Below are 21801 nucleotides of genomic sequence, written 5' to 3' on the forward strand. Positions count from 1 at the left end.
GTTTTAAGAACAGGGAAAATTAGGAAAGTAAATGAACCAAAGGTACAGAAGAAAGTACTGTTGCAGACTCATAGGATTTATTGTTGTTTTCCCATAAGCACAGATCAGCTGTGTAATTATTGTATCCACATCATTGCTTTGGTCCTCTGTTGGTCCCTGCCAGCCTCTGACCCACAGATAAGAGGAGACGTGATGAGATATTGAAGGTCTGAAAGGACCAGCCAGGGGATTCAAGATTTAACAGAGCAAGAGTGATGGTGAGAGGGCCCCTCTCATATTTATTCAACAAATGGTTGTTAACGACAATAAAATTCTGTGTAGGGGACTCAATACACAATCATTAATCAACCTCAAGCCTAACTCTCAACAGTCTCAAATATTCTGAAGCATAATGAACAAGTTCTTACATAGTGAAGAAGTTCTTACATGGTGAACAATGCAAGGGTAGTCATATCACAAAAGCTATTTTGGTTGTGATCACGCATCATGAACCATAAACAATAAAATCAGGTATGATTACTCATTTGATTTTTATACTTGATTTATAAGTGAATCCCACATTTCTCCCTTATTATTTTTAATAAACTGCTGAAGTAGTAGGTAGATGTAAGATAAAGATAGAAAGCATAACTTAGTGCTTTAAGGAGGCAAGTGTAGATGATCAGGTCTGTGCCTATAGACTAGGTATTAATCTAAGCTAGGCAAGGGCAACAAAATATCAATGGGTGCAGAAGATTTCTCTGAAAACTGGGAGGGGGTTCTAAACCACACCTATGTTGACCTAGAATTTCTCACCTGATGGCTCCCCTGTGACTGTGCCTGTTTTAGGTTGTTCCTCCCTTGAGGAATCTTACCTGTCTCACGCTAACCAGCCATCTTCTGGGCCAGACAGGCAGATGTAAAGTAGGTAAGTGAGAGAGAATCAATATTCTTTGAAAAGGTTAGCCTTTTACTTCTTTGCAGATTTATGCCCTGTGGCTTCTATGCCCAGCACTTGTCTTGAGGTATCTTTACCACTTGGAAGAATTATGATACTCGGTAATTTCAAGTATGAGGCATGAATTCTGATAAAGGTCTTTAATTAGGAAGGAAGAAGAAAAGCTATAGAAGCAGCAGATGGAAGAAAACATGAGAAAATGTATTATTTCTTTGACATGCTTCTTGTAGAGTAATGTAAGCATGAATACGTTTTAACAAACTACTAATTAAATTGTGGACACACATTAACAGAATAGGAATGCAGACACATAACAAAAGCAGACCTACAATTACTGATTATATCCAATGAAACCAAGAAAACCAGTTAGGTAACCCAGGCATTTGTGAAAACATCAATAATATGATGGATATTGTCTAATTGGTTTTGAATTGTTTGAGAAAAATCAGATAAATTAAAACAACACATCCAGGACACTTCACATCTCATATGTTGTTTTAACAGCAGATAATCTATAGCAGTGCGATTTTGAAGTACTGCGACTGGTACTTCTACAAATTCTTGGTTAAGTTCCAACAATATAGATGCAGTCAAATTCGTTGTTTTACTGTACACACAAGGCAGCTTGAATATTTCTTTCTGCATTCCTAAGACAAGTCCAGGAACTGGCAAGATTGATGCAGCAGCAACAGTCACAGCAACAGGACCTTACAACTTCAAGTTGTCATCACAATCAGGTGGCACAGCTCGGAGAAGTCTTCTGTGCTTATATCCAGGATGATGTATTAGGGCAGGAAGAATGCGTCCTACACCACAAACACCTCGATAATATGAAGAGAGGGCTTGATACGTTTTTTTTCATTGTTGTGCAGAAGTAAAAGACATTTGAAAAGTTTTTGACAAACCAGAACAAGTTGTATAGGCTGCTTTAAAAGATTTTGTACCACATTTAAAACAGTAACAGTACTTGATAATGAATTAAGGGAGGTTTTTTTTTGAGGAAGGATCCATTGATGGCACTGAGAAAAGGAAAATTATTTATTCTTAGGGTAATGACAGTTAATATTTCCCAAATAATCAGAAAGTGCAACTTGCCAATGAATATTTTCTTGAAATACCTGCATAATATTTTGTTTAGATAATGGAAGAATAATGGGGTGAGGATCTTGACCAATCATGTGTGTTAATCTCTGTCATCCTTTAAGGATAATGGAGGTTACTTTGTCAATGTGAGGTTGTAATGAGGGTTTAGTTTGATACTGCAAAAATATCCATTCTAACGATCCATCACATTGACAGAGCAATCCTGTGGGAGAATGGGGAGTAAAGTAAATTAATAAAAGTAAGGGTTTGTGTAAGTCAATTTTTGATAATTGAGCATTGTAATGTGTTGTTCTATCTGCTTGTGTTCTCCTTCAGCCTTTGAGATTAAGTCTCTAGGACTGTTAATATCTAGGGGTCCCTTCGAGGTATTGAAAAGATGTCGTTTATAAGCAGGAATACCTAATAACGGTTGGATCCAATTGTTATCTACTAAGGGCTTTTGAAAATCATTTAAAGTTTTTAGATGATCTTTCCTTATCTGAATTTTCTGAGGGATTATTGAATTTTATTGAATTTTATTCCCAAAACAATTAATTGTATTTGTATTTGTATTTTTGTATTTGTATTTTATCAGGGGCTATTGCTAAGCCCTGTTGTTTTAATTCAACTCCAGTCTCACTGAGAATAGTAGTAAGAGGTAGATGTTTAGGTAGAGCTATGAGAATATCATCCATATAATGAATGTTATGAATTGAGGGCCATTTTTTACATATAGGCTGAAGAGCCCTGTTCAGTTTACTAAATGGGAAGGCAGGCTTTCCAGCTGCTTGTATATTTTTCCAAGCTTTTAGGCAGCACAGACGTACTTGTGTTACTGCCGTGTCTTTGTACCCAGCTTGTACAAAGATTGTAATTGCATCCAATCTTCTTGTCCTGCTAGTTGTTCAGCAGTTATAAGAATTGGAGGATTGGCATGCTGATTTCTCAAAGCTTGTGATTTTGCTTCCTCATACCACCACATTTTAAACTGTTAAAAATCAGAAGAGTCTAGACAAGTACAAGCCAATAAACCCCAATCATGAAGAATTGTCCTTTCCTGTTCTGCCAACACCTTCAAGAGACGAACAACATATGGAGAATTAGTACCATAAGAGGAAATCGCCTGCTTAAAGTCTTTTAATGTCTTGTAAGGTAAGGTGTATAAAGTGCTTTGACCCCTCCTTGTGGAAAATCACGATCCTCATTTGGCTCAAAAGGAGTCCAATAAACTGGTGCCACTAAGGGTGTCAGGTAAGCATCTATATCACCCTCCCTCTGGGCTTTATGTATTCATGCCGTGAGGGCAGACGCAGCAGGAACAGGAGCTGAGTGTTCCTTACGATGAGAGGAAAGAATGGGACTCTCACCATCAGTCTCTGAAATAGAGGAAGAGGAGGACGACGAGGAGTCAGACAGATGTGGGGATGAAGATCGCTTACTTGATTTCACCACATCATCCAAGAGCTCTCTCTTACACTCCTGTGTATCTGACTTGGTTTCAGAAAGTGGGGGGTTTGCAAAAGCTGCAAGGAGAGAGTGATCAAATTACATAAAGACCAAACAGGCACAGGGATGACATTTCCCTGTCTAGAGCCTTTTAAAGTCTCCTAATACATTATCCCAATCAACTTGTTTAAGGGTTCCCTGTGGTGGCAACAAGTCACAATAATTTTTAATATCTTTGTGAAATTGAGCAACCCGTTTTTAGAAGTTTTCACTCCTGATGTTTTTAGGAGGGTATTGGGTAATTTTAAATAATCTGGTTTAGGTGCTTTAGTTTCATTTTGGCCCATTGTGGTGTCCCTGATGTCTCAACCCTATCCCTACATAAGCTTTCCTGGGAGTCTTGCTGAATCGACGATCTTTGGAGCTTCCCCACTCTGAGTTTCAGGGTCCCTGTTCAGGCACCACTTGTTGGTCCCTCCCTGCCTCTGACCCACAGTCAAGGGAGGAGATGCGATGAAATATTGAAGATCTGAAAGGGACAGCCAGGGGTCTCGAGGCTTAACCGTGCAAGACTGGTGCTTAGAGGGCACCTCTCATTTGTTGATCTAATGGTTGTTAACAACAATAAAATTCTGTATAGGGGACTTAATAGACAATCATTGATCATCCCCAAGCCTAACTCAACAGTCTCCAATCATCGGAAGCATAACAAACAAGTTCTTACATGGTGAAAAATGCAAGGAACTCTTTCGGTTTGATCACACATCATGAACTATAAACAATCAAGTAATATATGCTTATTCATTTGATTTTTATACTGGATTTATATGTGAATCCCACAGTCCTCAAATCCAGTACTTTGTCAAAAAGGAAGTGGTATTAATTTAACATATTTTGTGACCTCTTTTGATCCTTTAAAAACAGTCTTTTCCTTGAATTATTTTTCCTCTGCTTTGATTCATTTGATGTTAATCTTCACGCCTCCATCCACACTGTTTCAAACATAAAATAACCCAATTGTGGACTTTCTTAGAATCTGCATTTCTAAGTGAAGCATGCTAATTATTTAAAAGCCTGAAACTCACATCCTTCATTGATCTTAATATCCATTTCTCTCTTGATATGTGCACTTGATTTTTTATTATTTTTATTTCTATTATTTACCATTTAAAATTTCATTTGAATTACATTAAAACATATCATAAGTAAAAGTTATGTATTTTTAAGTATATAAATTATATATAATTTTAAAACAATTGGAAATCAGCTAGTTGTAAGAAGTGTAATGAAAAAGATATGCACAGGTGGTATTCTTTCTTACCTTTCTCCCTAGTTCTTAATTATTCTGAATCTACGGAGTGTGTTGACCATATGTATAGTGCTTTTTACATCTTCATAGTTCGTTTATACTTAAAGTACAGAAATTACACCAACAAAAAGTAAATGAAAAGATATCTTTTGATCTTCCACTTATCTACTGAGGTATAATGAGAACCTTTTAATTCTTTAATTCAGTGGGTGTTTATTATAAACCAACTTGGTGCCTAGGCACTCTGCAGGGTTCTTAAAAAGAATGATCAGTTCTAAGGTGTTAACATTTAATCAGAAACAGACCATTAAATTATATGACCTTTGCATTATTTAAAAACTTGATATAGAACAATAAAGGGGCACAGACTAAGATCCTTCCAAGAAAGGACTTAAAGTTATGTAGTTCTTTTTCTTAAATCTTTGGGTCAGATGTATTTTCAAATTCAGATTTTTCTTGGTTTTAGAGATTTTTATGATATTTTTTCCCCTACTCACAGTGTCTAGGGAAGCAATTATGGCTTTAAGACTGACTTTCTTTCCTTCCTCAACTAGTCTATTTACTACACCTGTTTTGTTTTTCTCTGTAGTGTTTCAAGTATGGTATCAGGGATAATTCTATATAAGCTATTTGTCCCAATTAGTCATTAAGTACAATTTTTACTTTCTACAATGAGCAGTTTTACAAATATATACTGATCTTCATTAATGCTGTAGTTCAAATATCCCTTAAAGTAACAATTTGCAAATTCTAGAGTGAAAAGCATACTTAAATATGTTGATTTTTGTCTGCCATTTTAGAAGGCAATGGACTTCATATAAAATATTTTCATTCTGAGTCCTGAAAAAATCACTTTTTGTAATAATTCATCTCAGTTTTTAAGTTTATTTTTTGACCTAGTTGTAGAACTTTTCACCACACACTCCTTATGTTATAAATGAAGTTCATTTCTTCTGATATCAAACTAAAAGTGAAAGCTTATGTCTTCAGAACAAATAAGGCACAAAGTCAGTAGAAGGAGGAACATAATAAAGATTAGAGCAGACATGCATAAAATTGAGAGGAATGAAACAATAGAAATAATGAAAGGATGACCTGGTTCTTTGAGAAAATAAACAAAATAGATAAACCGCTAGGCAGATTTACCAAGAAAAAATGGGAGTCTACACACATAAACAGAATCAGAAATGAGATAGTAAAAATCATGGTGGATACCACAGAAATACAAAGAATTATTAGAGGATAATATGAAAATTTATATACTAATTGGGTAAACTAGAAAAAATGGACAACTTTCTAGAAAAATACAACCTTCCAAGGCTGACCCAGGAAGAAACAGAAAATCTGAATAGACCAATTACCATCAAGGAAATTCAATTGGTAATCAAAAACCTACCTAAGAATGAAATTCCTGGACCAGATGGTTTCACTGCTGCGTTCATCAAACACTTAATGTAGACCTAGTACCCATCCTCCTTTAAATTTTCCAAAAGTAGAAGAGGAGGGATACTCCCAAACTCATTCTATGAGACCAACATCACTCTAATACCAAAAGCAGTCAATGACAAAACAAAAAAAAGAAAACTACAGACCAATACCCCTGATGAACATAGATGCAAAAATACTCACCAAAACATTAGCAAACTGAATTAAAAATACATCAAAAAGCTCATCCATCATATCAAGTAGGATTTATTCCAAGGAAGCAAGGCTGATAAAACATTAAAAAATCCTTCAACATCATCCTCCACATAAACCAAAAGAAGGACAAAACCACAAGATCATCTCCATAGATGCTGAAAAAGCATTCTACAAAATTCAACATCCATTTATGATAAAAAAAATTCTCAACAAAATGGGCATAGACGGCAAGTATACCTCAACATAATAAAGGCCATAAATGACAAGTCCACAGCCAACATCATACTTAAGAGCAAGAAGCTGAAAGCTTTTCCTTTAAGATGGGGAACAGGACAAGGTTGCTCACTCTGCACACTTTTGTCCAACATAGTTCTGAAGGCCTAGACATGGCAATCAGAAAACACAAAGAAGTAAAAGGCATCCAGATAGGCAAGGAAGAAATTAAACTGTCCCTGTTTGCAGATGACATGATATTGTACATAAAAACTGTAAAGAATCCACTCCAAAACTACTCGATCTGATATATGAATTCAGCAAAGATGCAGGATTCAATATTAATACACAAAAATATGTTGCACTGCTATAGATGAACTAGCAGAAAGAGAAATCAGGTAAACAATTCGATGCACGATTGCATCAAAAAGAATAAAATACCTAGGAATAAATGTAACTAAGAAAGCGAAAGACTTATACTATAAAAACTACAAGAAACTCGAGATAGAAATTAAAGAAGATACTGACAAATGGAAAGATCCTGAGTTCATAGATAGGAAGAATTAATATTATCAAAATGGCTATTCTGCTTAAAGGACTCTACAGATCCAATGCACCCCTTATCAAAACACCAGAAGGATTCTTCAGTGAACTAGAGCAAATAGTTCTATAATTCATATGGTACCACAAAAGATCCCAAATGGACAAAGGAATCCTGAGAAGGAAGAATAAAGCATGAGGGATTACAGTCCCCAACTTCAAGCTCTATTACAAAGCTACAGTAATCCAGACAATTTGGTGCTGGCACAAGAACTGACCCACAGACCAGTGGAACATACTACAGAGCCCAGATATAAACCCAAGCATATATGGTCAATTAATACATGATAAAGGAGCCATGGATAAAAAATGGAGAAATTACAGCCTCTTCAGCAGCTGGTGTTGGCAAAATGGACAGCTACATGCTAGAGAAGGAGTCGGGATTATTGTCTAACCCCATACACAAAAGTAAATTCAAAATGGATCAAAGACCTGAATGTAAGTCTTGAAACCATGAAACTTAGAAGAAAACATAGGCAAAAATCTCTTGAATATAAACATGAGCAACTTTTTCCTGAACACATCTCCTCAGGCAAGGGAAACTAAATAAAAAATGAACAAATGGGACTGCATCTTCTGTACAGCAATGGACACCATCTGCAGAACCAAATGGCATCTTACAGTATGGGAGAATGTATTTGTAAATGACATATCTGACAAGGGGTTAACATTCAAAATATATAAAGAATTCACACACCTCAACAAGCAAAGAGCACATAACTCTTTTAAAAAATGAGTGGAGGAGCTGAACAGACATTTCTCCAAAGAAGAAATCAAGATGGCCAAGATGCACACAAAAAGATGTTCCACATGGCTAATTATTAGGGAAATGCAGATTAAAACCCACAATGAGATATCACTTCCCACCTGTAAGGATGGTCAACATAGTAAAGACTAGGAACAACAAATGCTGGCAGGGTTGCAGAGAAAGGGGCACTCTCCTGCACTGCTGGTGGGAATGTAAATTAACTCAACCATTCTGGAAAGCCATATGTACGTACCTCTAAAAACTAAAAATAGAAATATGGTTTGATGCAGGAATTCTACTGCTAAGAATTTACCCAAAAAAAACAACCTCTCAGATTCAAAAAGATATATGCACCATTATGTTTATCACAGCACTGTTTACACTAGCCGAGATATGGAAGCAACCTAAGTGTCCTTCAGTAGATGAATGGATAAAGGAGAGGTGGTATATTTACACAATGGAATACTGTTCAGCCATAAGAAAGAAACAAGTCCTTCCATTTGCAACAACATGGATGGAACTAGAGGGTATTATTCTCAGTGAAATAAGTCAGGCATTGAAAGACAAATACCAAATGATATCCCTCATTTGTGGAGTATAACAACGAAGCAAAACTAAATGAACAAAATAGCAGCATACTAACAGACTCCAAGAAGGGACTTGTGGTTACCAAAGGGGAGGGGTGTGGGAGGCCAGGTGGAGAGGGAGGCAGAAAGGGATTGTGAGGTGTCTTGATTGTTACACATGGTGTGTGGGGGGTCATGGGGAAGACAGTATAGCTTAGGGAAGACAAATAGGGATTCTGTGGCATCTTACTACACTGATGGGCAGAGACTGCAATGGGGCATGGTGGCTACTCAATAATAAGGGTGAATGCAATAACCATATTGTTTTCCTTGTGAAAACTTCATAAGAGTGGTTATCAATCATATCTTCATTTTTTAAATGCTTAAAATCGTGGGAAAAACGATTATGTCTTCCATTTATGCTGTCCTTGTTTAAAATGGAAGTCCATATAAACTTCTTTGCTAAAATTTTCAGTTGTCACATTAGCAAACAGTTGCTAATGAGACAGATTTTTAATGTTAGATGTGATAATACCAAATGTTCAAATTAGATCAGTTGAATTGTATTGAAAGGAGATAGGAAGAATATACATATGATTTGAAAGGTAATTGCTACAGGAGAGGTAGAGCCGAAATACAGAAGATAAAATAGGGTAGATATTGGACAATTGGATGGTTGAGGTGAGGGGAGGAACCGGGGTCACTGGATTTGCAATTGCTTTACTTGGGCAGCAAGCATTTACACTTGTCGTTGAAATTAGGGATTAAGGAGAGGAATGTGTTATTATTAAATGACCATCAACTTAGCTTTTTAAAAAATTATGTAATTATTTATTTTATTTTACTATCATTAATGTACAATTAAATGAACAACGTTATGGTTACTAGACTCCCCTATTATGAAGTCCCCACCACATACCCCATTAAAGTCACTGTCCATCAGTGTAGTAAGATGCCATAGAATCACTCCTTCTCTCTGTTATACTGCCTTCCCCATGTCCCCCCACATACATTATATGTACTAATCTTAATGGCCCTCCTTTTCCCCCCTTATCGCTCCCTTTCCATCCATCCTCCCCAGTCCCTTTCCCTTTAGTAACTGTTAGTCCATTTTTGGGTTCTGTGACTCTGCTGCTGTTTTCTTGTTCCTTCAGTTTTTGCTTTGTCCCTATACTCCATAGATGAGATAAGTCATTTGATACTTGTCTTTCTCCTCCAGCTTATTTCACTGATCATAGTACCCTCTAGCTCCATCCATGTTGTTGGAAATGGTAGAATTTGTTTTCTTCTTATGGCTGAATAATATTCCATTGTGTATATGTACATATCTTCTTTATCCATTCATCTACTGAAAGACACTTAGGTTATTTCCATTTCTTGGTTACTGTAAATAGTGCTGTGATAAACATACGGGTGCATATGTCTCTTTCAAACTGGTCTGCTGCATTCTTAGGGTAAATTCCCAGAAGTGGAATTCCCGAGTCAAAAGTTATTTCTATTTTTAGTTTGGTAGTGCTTGGTCAAAGACGTGGGGATGTTGCAGGGAGCATTGACTATTTTCCTTGGTTCTCGTCCCACTGCGACAAAGAATTAAAGGGCAGAGAAAGAGTAGTGAATCAGAGTAAAAGTTTTATTTAAAGTTACTTAAAGAGAGAATAGATGCAGCAGTCGACCTTAGGGCAGAGAGTCACCTTGACCCAAATTTTATTGAAAGAGAGAAAGTCTATGCACTTAGAAAGTGTAGGTGACCTCAGAAAGAGGAGCGCCATGAAAGGTTGGGGGTTCCCCCATTTTTAAGAATTTTTGTGTATTATGACAAAGGGCTTGTGGGAGTAAGTGGTCCCTGAATGTTTAAAACTAACTTAACAGAAGAAATGTAATATGTTGATTCCACTCTGAGATACAATAGGCTTGGTCTGGGAGCTTTCAAACAAGACTATCTGCCCAGACTCCTCCCTCAAAGCCCCTGATTTTGGCTGAGCTATTGTCTGTTTGCTAATGAGTATGTTAAGAAACTTACTTAATTGGCTTTGAAAATGCAATCTTATCTTCTAGATGGAATCCTTCTTAGTTTTACTGTTGTTAATGGCTGGGGTTCCTTTCCTTATTAATTGCCCAGGTTGTATATTACTTGATTAGGAAGTGGAGGAGAATAAAAACAGCATATAGGTAAAGGTAAAAAATAAATTTGGCTCATCAAAGATACTTGAGAAAAGAGGAGCCCAGATCACGGCATGAATAAGCAGTGGAAATTTCCTCCTAAAACCATATATATGTTTTTGAAAATACAACAAATACAACTATTCCCAAAATAGAGACCAGTGAATACAGTACAACAGCCAGGCTACATTTACACCTGTGAGAACTCAGCATCACACGAAGTGGGTAAGATACAAGCCATAGCCTAGCAGGTCCCTAGAGTGCCCCCACCCCAGCTCCCCAGTGGGAGGAGAAGAGTCAGAGCAGGGAGGGAGTGGGAACCTAGGACTGCTAAATACCCAGCCCTAGTCATCCGCACTGGGAGCACAGACATACATTGCATGGTGTGCTGGATATTAAGGAAAAGGAACAGTAAAATCTGCAAGCAGATCCCCGCAGACAGCACCCTGGGACAAAAGAAACACAAGTGCTTTTTGAAAGTCTTAAAGGGACAGTGGCCTTGCAGCTAGATGGAAGCATCCTGGCACAGTCAGCCCAGGATGCTGGGTATTCTTAGGAGCTATAGGTGCTCCAGACCCCTGGGCAGCAGTGCAGCTCTGAAGCCCCTCAATGAAGTGAAGAAGGGTTCCCCTTTCTCTAAAACCTTACCAACATTTATTGCTGTTTGTGTTGTGGATGGTGGCCATCCTTATTGATGTGAGGTGATATATCATTGTGGTTTTAATTTGCATCTCTCTGTTGATTAGTGATGTGGACCATCTTTTCACTTGTCTCTTCGCCATCTGAATTTCTTCTTTGGAGAAGTGTCTGTTCAGATCCTGTGCCCATTTTATATTTATATGTATTTATTCATATTTCCAATTCAGGAAACAATCCAATTCCAAATATTGGGACAGATTTTCTTAAATAGAGATAGAATTTCATCAATAAGAGCTTTTTAAAAGTGTATATCAGTAGATGAATGGATAAAGAAGACGTGGTACATATACACAATGGCATATTATTCAGCCATAAGAAGAAAACAAATCCTACCATTTGCAACAACATGGATGGAGATAGAGGGTATTATGCAAATTGAAGTAAGCCAGGCAGAGAGGATAAGTACCAAATGATTTCACTCATATGTGGAGTATAAGAAAAAAGAAAAACTGAAGGAACAAACCAGCATCAGAATCACAGAACCCAAGAATGGACAATAGTTACCAAAGGGAAAGGGACTTAGGCGGGGTGGGTGGTAAGGGAGAGATAAGGGTGGGGAAGAAGAAAGGAGGCATTACAATTAGCATTTATAATGTGGGTAGGGGGCATGGGGTGGCTGTACAACACAGAGAAGACAAGTAGTGATTCTACAGCATCTTACTACGCTGATGGACAGTGACTGTAATGGGGTTTGTGGGGAGGACTTGATGAAGGGTAGAGCCTAGTAAACATAATGTTCATGTAATTGTAGATTAATGGTAACAAAATAAAAAAATACAAGTGGAAAAATGAGGTAAGAATTAGCTTAAGTAAAGTTAATGCAACATCAAGTTTGCAAATTCAATTGAACAGAGTTAGAAAATTCAGAGCTTTTATTACAAGAATGAATTCAAATTATGTTATTTGGTTATGTGTGTTAAAACTGCATAAATTTTACCCTTATTTGTATAATTTGTTAATAGTAAAGTTCTGCATTGCAAAGCTTATTATCTAAAAAATGATTTCATCCAATTCTGAATCTGAGGTTCTGTCTGGTTATAGGGAGGAAAGTTAGCACAGCTCAGATTCAATACTTATCCTAATCCACTCCTGCTCTCAGTTCTTTACGTGAAAGAGTACAGATACAGGTAGGGATAGGGAAAGAGATTAGATGTCTGCGTGAATGTGTATATTTTCCTGTCCTTTTTGCACTGTCTAGAAATGGTATTTCAAACTTGTTAAAAATTTAATTTTCAGGAAATAGTAAAAATTATTGTGTATAATGAAGGCACACTTCATTTTTCTTGAGGCTCACCCTACAAACAGAAGAAAAGACTAGTTTTGTTGAAAGATGATGTGAGGATGGCTACGGTCTGTACTTCTACAGGGAAGCAATAGAAATGGTTTGAGGGCCTTTACATAGTACGTCCAGGATAAACTTTTACTATAATATTCCTAATGTAAACAAAAATGCCTGAACTCCCAAGAGAGTATCAAATTCAGATCATTTATGTGCTTCATGGTAAACAGCTTTTCCAGTTTATTAGGAAAACTTGACTTAATCCATCTTGAACATTTATTTCCAACTTTGTGTCAGCTTTTTCTTCTTATACTCTACTGGAGGTAAAGAATGCTAGAGTTCTCTGACCTGGGACCTCAAATTTGTCCATTAAACTCATATTTTATTTCACATATTTTTACAAGGCTGTCCAACCGACATCACATTAATGTTACACACAACCTAGAATGGGGTATTTTTCCAGCAAGTCTGTTACTGTCACTATATTTTAGGATTTAAAGGGACATGGAGAGCAGGATTTGCAAAGGAAAATATATGGTTTAGGAGAAAAATCATGAATTTCTTATATGAGAAGTTAGCCAAAGAATACCATAAGGGGGAATTCTACATCTTAGGACTTGAATATATGTGGGATTTTAATGCAATAAAGTTTCTGAGTCTTGCTGGGGGAGAAAAATGAGAAAAGCAAAATGATTCAGATGTAGTTATGACAGAAATCCTACCTTATATTATATAAATGATCACTGAATATTGTCTGTGGTATTGCTCTACAGTGCAAGAAATAGTTTGTCAGAGAAATGTGTTATGGGAGAAGCTACAGTATCCTTGAAAATATATATAATGTTTATGTCACAAGTTTGTGATTATTGTTTTAAGTGAAAAGTCACTATTCAAGATTGTAGTTGTTTTCAGCATCATAAGATTTTAGAAATAATTTGGCTTTATGATGCAAAGTAGAGCTGTTGGCATAATATTTTCTTTCAGCCATGGGTAATGGCCACATATATTTATTTGAGTTATCATTTGTGTTTAATGCTTATGTTGTAGTAAAAACACTACTCATCAATACTGTGCTTCTCTCATTTTTTATGATGATTTATACTGCAAAATATTGAAGAGCTTCCACAAGATGAGCAAATAATTTAAGAAAATTGTGCTTTTGCTAGAGAGCTACATATTTGCAGTTATGTTAGATTTCACATAATGCAGAAAACATGATGCCATTATGTAGTTTTGCACCATTAAATGGGGTGTAATGTGATTTATTATTACTTCCTTTGATGAAGGAAATGAGTAAGCCTTCTGTGCCTCCTATTCTCAATCAGTAGACTACAGGAAGAAAAGTATCAAAACGTTGAACTACATGACCAATACTATGTCATGAAGGCTAAGACCATATTAAATAATTAAACTGTGCCTATTTTTAACTGGATTATTTGCTTTTTCTTTGTTGAGGTGCGTGAACTCTTTATATATTTTGGATATCAACCCTTTATCAGATCTGTCATTTATGAATATATTCTCCCATGCTGTAGGATACCTTTTTGTTTTATTGGTGGTGTCCTTTGCTGTAAAGAAGGTTTTCAGCTTGATATAGCCCCACTTGTTTATTCTTGCCTCTGTTTCCCTTTCTCGGGGACATATGTTCATGAAGACTTTACTCATGTTTATGTCCAAGACATTTTTGCCTTTTTTTTTCTAAGAGTTTTATGGTTTCATGACTTAAATTCAGGTCTTTAATACAGTTCGAATTTATGTTTGTGTATGGTGTTGGACAATGAACCAGTTTCATTTTCTTACATGTAGCTGTCCAGTTTTGCCAAAATCAGCTGTTGAAGATTCTGTCATTTCCCCATTGTACGTGTATGGCTCCTTTATCATATATTAATTGACTATATACGTTTGGGTTAATATCTGTACTCTATTGTGTTCCACTGGTGTGTGGGTCTGTTCTTGTGCCAGTACCAAATAGTCTTAATTACTGTGGCTTTGCAGTACATCTTGCAGTTGGGAAGCGAGATGCCCCTGCTTTATTCTTCCTTCTCAGGATTGCTTTGGATATTTGGGGTCTTTTGTGCTTCCATATGATTTTAAAACTATCTGTTCCAGTTCGTTGAAGAATGCTGTTGGTATTGTGATAGAAATTGCATTGAATTTGTAGATTTCTTTAGGCAGGATGTCCATTTTGTCAAAATTAATTATTCCTAGCCAAGAGCATGGGATGAGTTTCTGTTTGTTAGTGTTCTCTTTAATTTCTCTTAAGAGTGTCTTGTAGTTTTCAGGGTATAGGTCTTTTATGTTCTTGGTTAGGTTTATTCCTAGGTATTTCCACTCTACTTTTCAAAATGGAATCTAAGCATTAAGATGGAGTTCCTCCTGTTCTTCCTATACTGTTTATGTCTCAGCAGTTTTTATCATAGTTGGGAAAAGTTAATCATGATGCTTGCCCCATATCTCTGCCCCACCTCATTCACCCCATTTCTATGATATATACACAGTTATTGTTTTAGATTTGTTTGGGATGAAGATTTCATTTTTGTATGTGCTTGTTTCCCACCTGCTTGTGCTAGGCTCAGGACATGCACTGACTTATCAATAAAAAAAGAGTCTACACACATAAGCAGAATAGAATTGAGAGGAAACATCTCTACAGACACTCGTGTAATGTAAAGAATTATTAGGAAGTACTATTAAAAAATTATGTGCTGACAAACTGGATAACCAGAAGAAATGGACAACTTTCTAGAAAAATACAATCTTCCATCACTGACCCAGGAAGAAACAGAAAATCTGAACAGACTATTTAACAAGCAACAAAATTGAATTTGTAATCAAAAACTACCTAAGAATAGAATTCCAGGACCATTTGACTTCACTGCTAAATTTTATAAAACAGTGAAGACCTAAAACCATCCTCCTTAAAGTTTTCCATAAATTAGAAGTAGAGGGAATACTTCCAAACTCATTCTATGAGGCATCAACACTCTAATACCAAAACCAGGCAATGACACCACAGAAAAAGAAAATTACATGCCACTATCCCTTATGAACATACATACAAAAATACTCAACAAAATACTAGCAAACTGAATTCAAAAATATGTCAGAAACATCGTCTGTCATGACGAAGTAGGATTTATTCCTGGGATGCAAGGATGGAACCATATTCTAAAGTCCATCAACATCATAAACCACATCAACCAAAAGGAAAACAAGGATATGATTGTCTTCATAGGTTCTGAGAAAGCATTCAACAAAATTCAGCATCCATTTGTGATAAAAAGTAAAGAAAAATGGGTATCAAGGACCAGTACCTCAATGTAATAAAGGCCATGTATGACAAACACACAGCCAACATCATACTTAACAGTGAGGATCTGAACACTTTTCCTTTTAGATAGGGAAAAGACAAGGATGCTCACTCTCCCCACTTTTTCAGGAGTTATGGAGCTGTTAGCCACAGCAATCAGACAACACAAAGAAATTAAAGGCATCCAGATTGGTAAGGAAGAATTCAAACTGTCACTATTTGCAGATGACATGACACTGTACATAGAAAGCCCTAATGACTGCACCAAAAAACTTTGGAACTAAGAACTGAATTCAGTTAAGTTTGAAGGATCCAAAAGTAATACACAATAATGGCTCCATTCTTATATACTAAAAACAAAGTAGCAGAAAGAGAAATCAGGAAAACCCCATTTACAAGTACTCTCAGAAAACAACCTACCTAAGAGAATAAAATACGCAGGAATAAAACTAACCAAGGAGGTGAAAGAACTTTATTCTGAAAACAAAAGACTCAAGAGAAATTAGAGGACACCAATAAATGGAAATCTATCTGGCTCTCATGGATAGGAAGCATTATTATTGTCAAAGTGGCAATCCTTCCTAAAACAATCTACACGTTCAGTGAAATCCCCATCAAAATAACAGCGACATTCTTTAATGAAATAGAACAAACAGTTCTAAAATACATATGGAATTACAAAAGATTCCAAATAGTCAAAGCACTCCTGAGAAAGAGCAAAGATGACGGATTACTAAGCTCCATAACTTCAAGTACAACTGCAAAGACACTGTAATCAAAACAATTTGGTACTGGCACATGAACAGAGCCATAGATCAGTGGAACAGAATAGAGAGTCCAGATATAAACCTACACGTACATGGTCTATTAATATACAACAAAGGAGCTATTAAGATACAGTGGGGAAACTAGCCTCTTCAACTGCTGATGTAGGGAAAACTGGAGAGCTACATGTAAGAGAATGAAACTGGGTTATTTTCTAACTCCATACACAAAAGTAAACTTGAAATGAATAAAAAATCTGAATGTAAGTCATGAAATCTTAAAATTCTTGGACAAAAACAGACAAAAATGTCTTAAACATAAACAAGTGCAATTTTTTCCTGAAAACATCTCCTTGGACAAGGGATACAAAAAATGAACAATTGGGAGTACATCAAAAAGCTTCTGTTCATCAAAGGACTCCATTAGCAGAACAAAATGCAATCTACAGAACAGGAGAATATATTCTTAAATGATTCATTCAGTAAGGGGTTTATACCCAAAATATATATAAAAATCTAATATGCCTCAACACCCAAAAAACAACCCAACTAAGAAATGGGCAAATGACATGAACACACACTTCTGCAAAGAACAAATACAGATGACCAAGAGGGACACAAAAGGATGTTTCACATGACTAATCACTAGGGAAATGCAAATTAGAACCTCAAGGATATATCACCACACACCAGTTAGGAAACTACCTATATGAAAGAGAAGTAACAAATGCTGGTATGGATGTGGAGTTAGGGGAACACTTCTGTACTGTTGGAGCGAATGTAGGTTGGTGTAACGAATGTGGAAAGTGATAAGGAGGTTTCTCAAAAAGCCAAAAATAGAAATACCATTTGACCCAGGAATTCCATTCCTATGAATTTACCTGAACCAAACAAGATCTCTGATTCAAAAAGACATATGCACCCTTATGTTTATCACTGCAGTATTTACATTAGCCAAGATATGGAAGAAACTTAAGTGTACATCACAGATGAATGGATAAAGAAGAGGGAGTACATGTGTACAATGGGATATCATTCAACCATTAAAAGAAAAATCCTGCTATTTGCAATAACATTGATGGATCTAGAGAGTATTATGTTCAGTGAAATAATCCAGGTAGAGAAAGACAAATGCCAAATAATTTCACTCTGTTGTGGAGTAAAATAACAATTCAAAACTCAGGAACAAAAAAGATATAGAGTCATAGTTTCTGAGAAGGGACTAATGGTTACCAAATAGAGGTGCTGGGGAAGGTGTGGGGGCTGCTGAAGGGGATTGGGGGCACATTTCACAAACACAATATGCATGGAGCACAGGGATGGTAGTATAGCACAGAGAATACAAATAATGATGGCAACATCTTGCTACATTGATAGAGACTGCAATGTAGGAGGTAAGAGGTATGTGTGAAATGTTAAATCACTGTTTTGTGTATTTGAAACAATAAGATTGTTTAATAATAAGTGGATCTGTGAATAAGTTAAAACAGAGATCAAGCAATACAAGCAGATACAAAAAAAAACACCAGCCCAAATCTGTGTGAGGCAGTAAAGACAGTTCTTAGAGGAAAATAGAAAGCAATATAGGTTTACCTCAAGAAACAGAAAAAAAAAATCCCAAATAAACAGTCTAAAATTACAAAGTAGGAAAAGAGGATAAATGATCTGAAGTCAGTAGAAAGAAGGACATAATAAAGATGAGAACAGAAATAAATGAAATTGATAAGAATAAAATTCAATGAAACCAGAGCTGGTTCTTCAAGAAAATAGATTAGATAAAACCCTAGGCAGACTTAACAGGAAAAAAGAATGTACACACATAAAAAAATCAGAAATGAAGAAGGAATAATTACTACATGTATCACCAAGAATTATTACAAAGAATTATTAAAGAATACTATAAAAAATTATATGCAAATTGGACAACCTATAAGGAAATGCAGAACTTACTGGAAAAGTGCAACCTTTCAAGCCTTAGGAAGAAACAAAAAGTCTGAAGAATCTAATCACCAGCAATGAAATTGAATTGGTGATCAAAAATCCCCCAAGAATCTAAATCCCAGAACCAGAGGGCATCACAAATTCTTTCAAACATTTAAAGTACAGCTAATATCCACAATTCTTAAAGAAATCCAAAAAAGCAGAAGAGGAAAGAATACTTCCAAACTCATTCTGTGAGGCCAGCATCACTCTAATACCAAAATCAGATAATAGACCAATGAAAAGAACATTACAGAACAATATTCCTGATGAACATAGGCACAAAAATCCTCAACAAAATATTAGCAAACTGAATTCAAAAATACATAAAAAATATCATCCTTCATGATCATGATCAAGTGGGATTTAGTCCAAGGATGCAAGGATGGTACAATATTCGTCGATCAACCAATCAGTAACATACATCACATTGACAAAAAGAATAATGAAAACTACACAATCATCTCATTAGAAACAAAAAAAAAAAGCATTTGACAGAATTCACCATCCATTCATGTTAAAAAGTCACAACTAACTGGGCATTACTTCAGCATAATAAAAGCCCAATACTTAATAGCAAGAACTGAAAGCTTTTCATCTAAGATCAAGAACAAGACAAGGATGTCCACTCTCACCACTCTTATTCAATATAGTTACTGGAGGTCCCAGCCACATTAGTCAGGCAACACAGATAGATAAAAAGCGTCCAAATTAGTAAGAAAGAAAGAAATTAAACTGTCACTCTTTACAGATGACATGCTATTATACACAGAAAACCCTAAAGAATTCACCAAAATACTAGAACTAATAACTGAATCCAGCAAAGTTTCAAGATACAAAATCAAAACATAAATCCATCACATTCTCATATACTAACAACTAGTAGAAAGAGAAATCAGGAAAACAACTCCATTTACAATTGCACCCAAAAGAAAATACCTAGGAATAAACCTATCCAAGGAGATGAAAGACCTAGTATAGCCAGATGGAAGGGTGTTACCAGACCTGGTGAATCCCATATGAGACCAGGGAAACTGAAATAAGGGGAAGGGTAGTTTGGGAAAAATCATTTTTTATTGCTCACAGCTTGTTCAAATTCACTAACTAGGCCAAGCCCTGTCCAACTTCCCCAGCCATCACTCACACTTTTCCCCCTCACCTTGCTCTCCACTTCCCACCCATCACTTCTAGGAGGAACTCCATTAGCAGGTCTTTGGTGACTGGCAGATGCCCAGCCAAATACATACCAGGAACAGAGCGGAAAAGCAAATGGCTATTATCTCTCCAGCCCTTTCCCAGACAGAGAGGAGGCTCTGCATTGTGAAACACCCATTGATATGTAAATGAACTAGGGCTAGGTGGAAGATTCTGGAAATTTTGAAATTTTACCCCACACCTCTACTCTGAAACCCACAAGACACTCATGAGAGAAATTAAAGAGGACACCAGCAATTTAAAGAGGACACCTATCCTGTGCTTATGGATAGAAAGAATTGTCAAAATGGAAATTAAGCTCAAAGCAATATACAGCTTCAATGCAATCCCTACCAAAATACCAATAGCATTTTTCAATGAACTAGAACAAGTACTAAAATTCATATGGAACCACGAAAGACCCTAAATATCCAAAGCAATCCTGAGAAGGAAAAACAAATCTGAGTGTATTATGCTTCCCAACTTCAAGCTCTACTATAAAGCCACAGTAATCAGAACAATTTGGTACTGGCAAAAGAACAGACCCATAGACCAATGGAACAGAATAGAGAGCCCAGATATAAACAAACCCACACATACATAGTCAATTAATATATGATAAAGGAGCCATGGACATACAATGGGGAAATGAGAGCCGCTTCAACAATTGGAATAACTGGACAGCTACACGTAAAAGAATGAAACTGGATTGTTGACAAACTCCATACAGAAAAGTAAACTTGAAATGAATCAAAGACCTGAATGCAAGTCATGATGCCATAAAACTCTTAGAAGAAAACAAACAAATATCTGTTGAATATAACATGAACAACTTTTTTCTGAACACATCTCCTTGGACAAGGGAAACAAAAGTAAAAATGAACAATGGGACTACATTAACTAAAAACATTCTGTACAGCTAAGAACACCATAAGCAGAAAAAAAAGGTCCTGTCACATTATGGGAGAACATATTGGTACATGACTGATTTGATAAGGGGTTAACACCGAATTATAAGAACTCATGCCTCGACATCCAAAAAAAAACAAATAACATAATGGATGGAGGACTTGAACAGACATTTCTCTAAAGAAGAAATACAGATTGCCAACAGGAAATTTGAAGATGGACAACAACATTAATCATCAGGTAAATGCAAAAAAAATTGACAAGGAGATAGCACCTCCCTTGGATTATAATGGCCACTGCCCAAAAAGTAAGAAATAACAAGTACTGGCCAGGATGAGGAGAAATAGGAACACTCAAACACTATTGGTGGATCTTCAAATCTGGACAACCACTGTGGAAAGCAGTACAGAACTTCCTCAAAAAGCTAAAAATAGAAATGCCATTTATCCATGAATTATATTCCTGAGAAACTACCCAAAGAAAACAAAGTCCCTGGTTTGAAAGATATATGCACCCCTATGTTTATCACCAAAGTGTTTACAATAGCCAAGATACAGAAACAAAGTGTCCATCCAGAAATGAATGGATAAAGAGTACATAAACACAAATGGAACATTATTGAACACTATAAGAAGAAAACAAATCCTGCCATTTGCAGCAGTACAAATGGATCTAGATGGTGTTGTTCTCAGTGAATCAAGCCAGGAGAAGAATGACAAACAGCATATAATCTCACTTCTTTGTAGAATCTAAAAACATAGAAAAATAGACGGAACACAACAACAATAGGTGCAAAGTCATTGAGAAATGACAGGTGGTTACAAAGTGTGGCAGGGGTTGAGGGGCTTGGCATGGGTGCAGGAGGTAAGCGAGTAAGGGATAAAATGGCACAATAATAAGCAACTACAATATTGATCATGTGGACTGATTTTAATGGTAGGTACTCATCTGCATTAATTCAGG

The 21801-nt window shown here is 36.3% G+C and overlaps 1 protein-coding gene across 1 annotated transcript in view; it reads right to left on the minus strand.

Annotated features, from left to right (window-relative positions):
- Positions 1–21801, minus strand: part of LOC130682203 (cullin-4B-like) — a 474485-nt gene that overhangs the window by 368479 nt on the left and 84205 nt on the right. The window lies entirely within an intron of this gene.

Source organism: Manis pentadactyla, chromosome Y (genome assembly GCF_030020395.1).
Source record: "Manis pentadactyla isolate mManPen7 chromosome Y, mManPen7.hap1, whole genome shotgun sequence".
Taxonomy (NCBI): Eukaryota; Metazoa; Chordata; class Mammalia; order Pholidota; family Manidae; genus Manis; species Manis pentadactyla.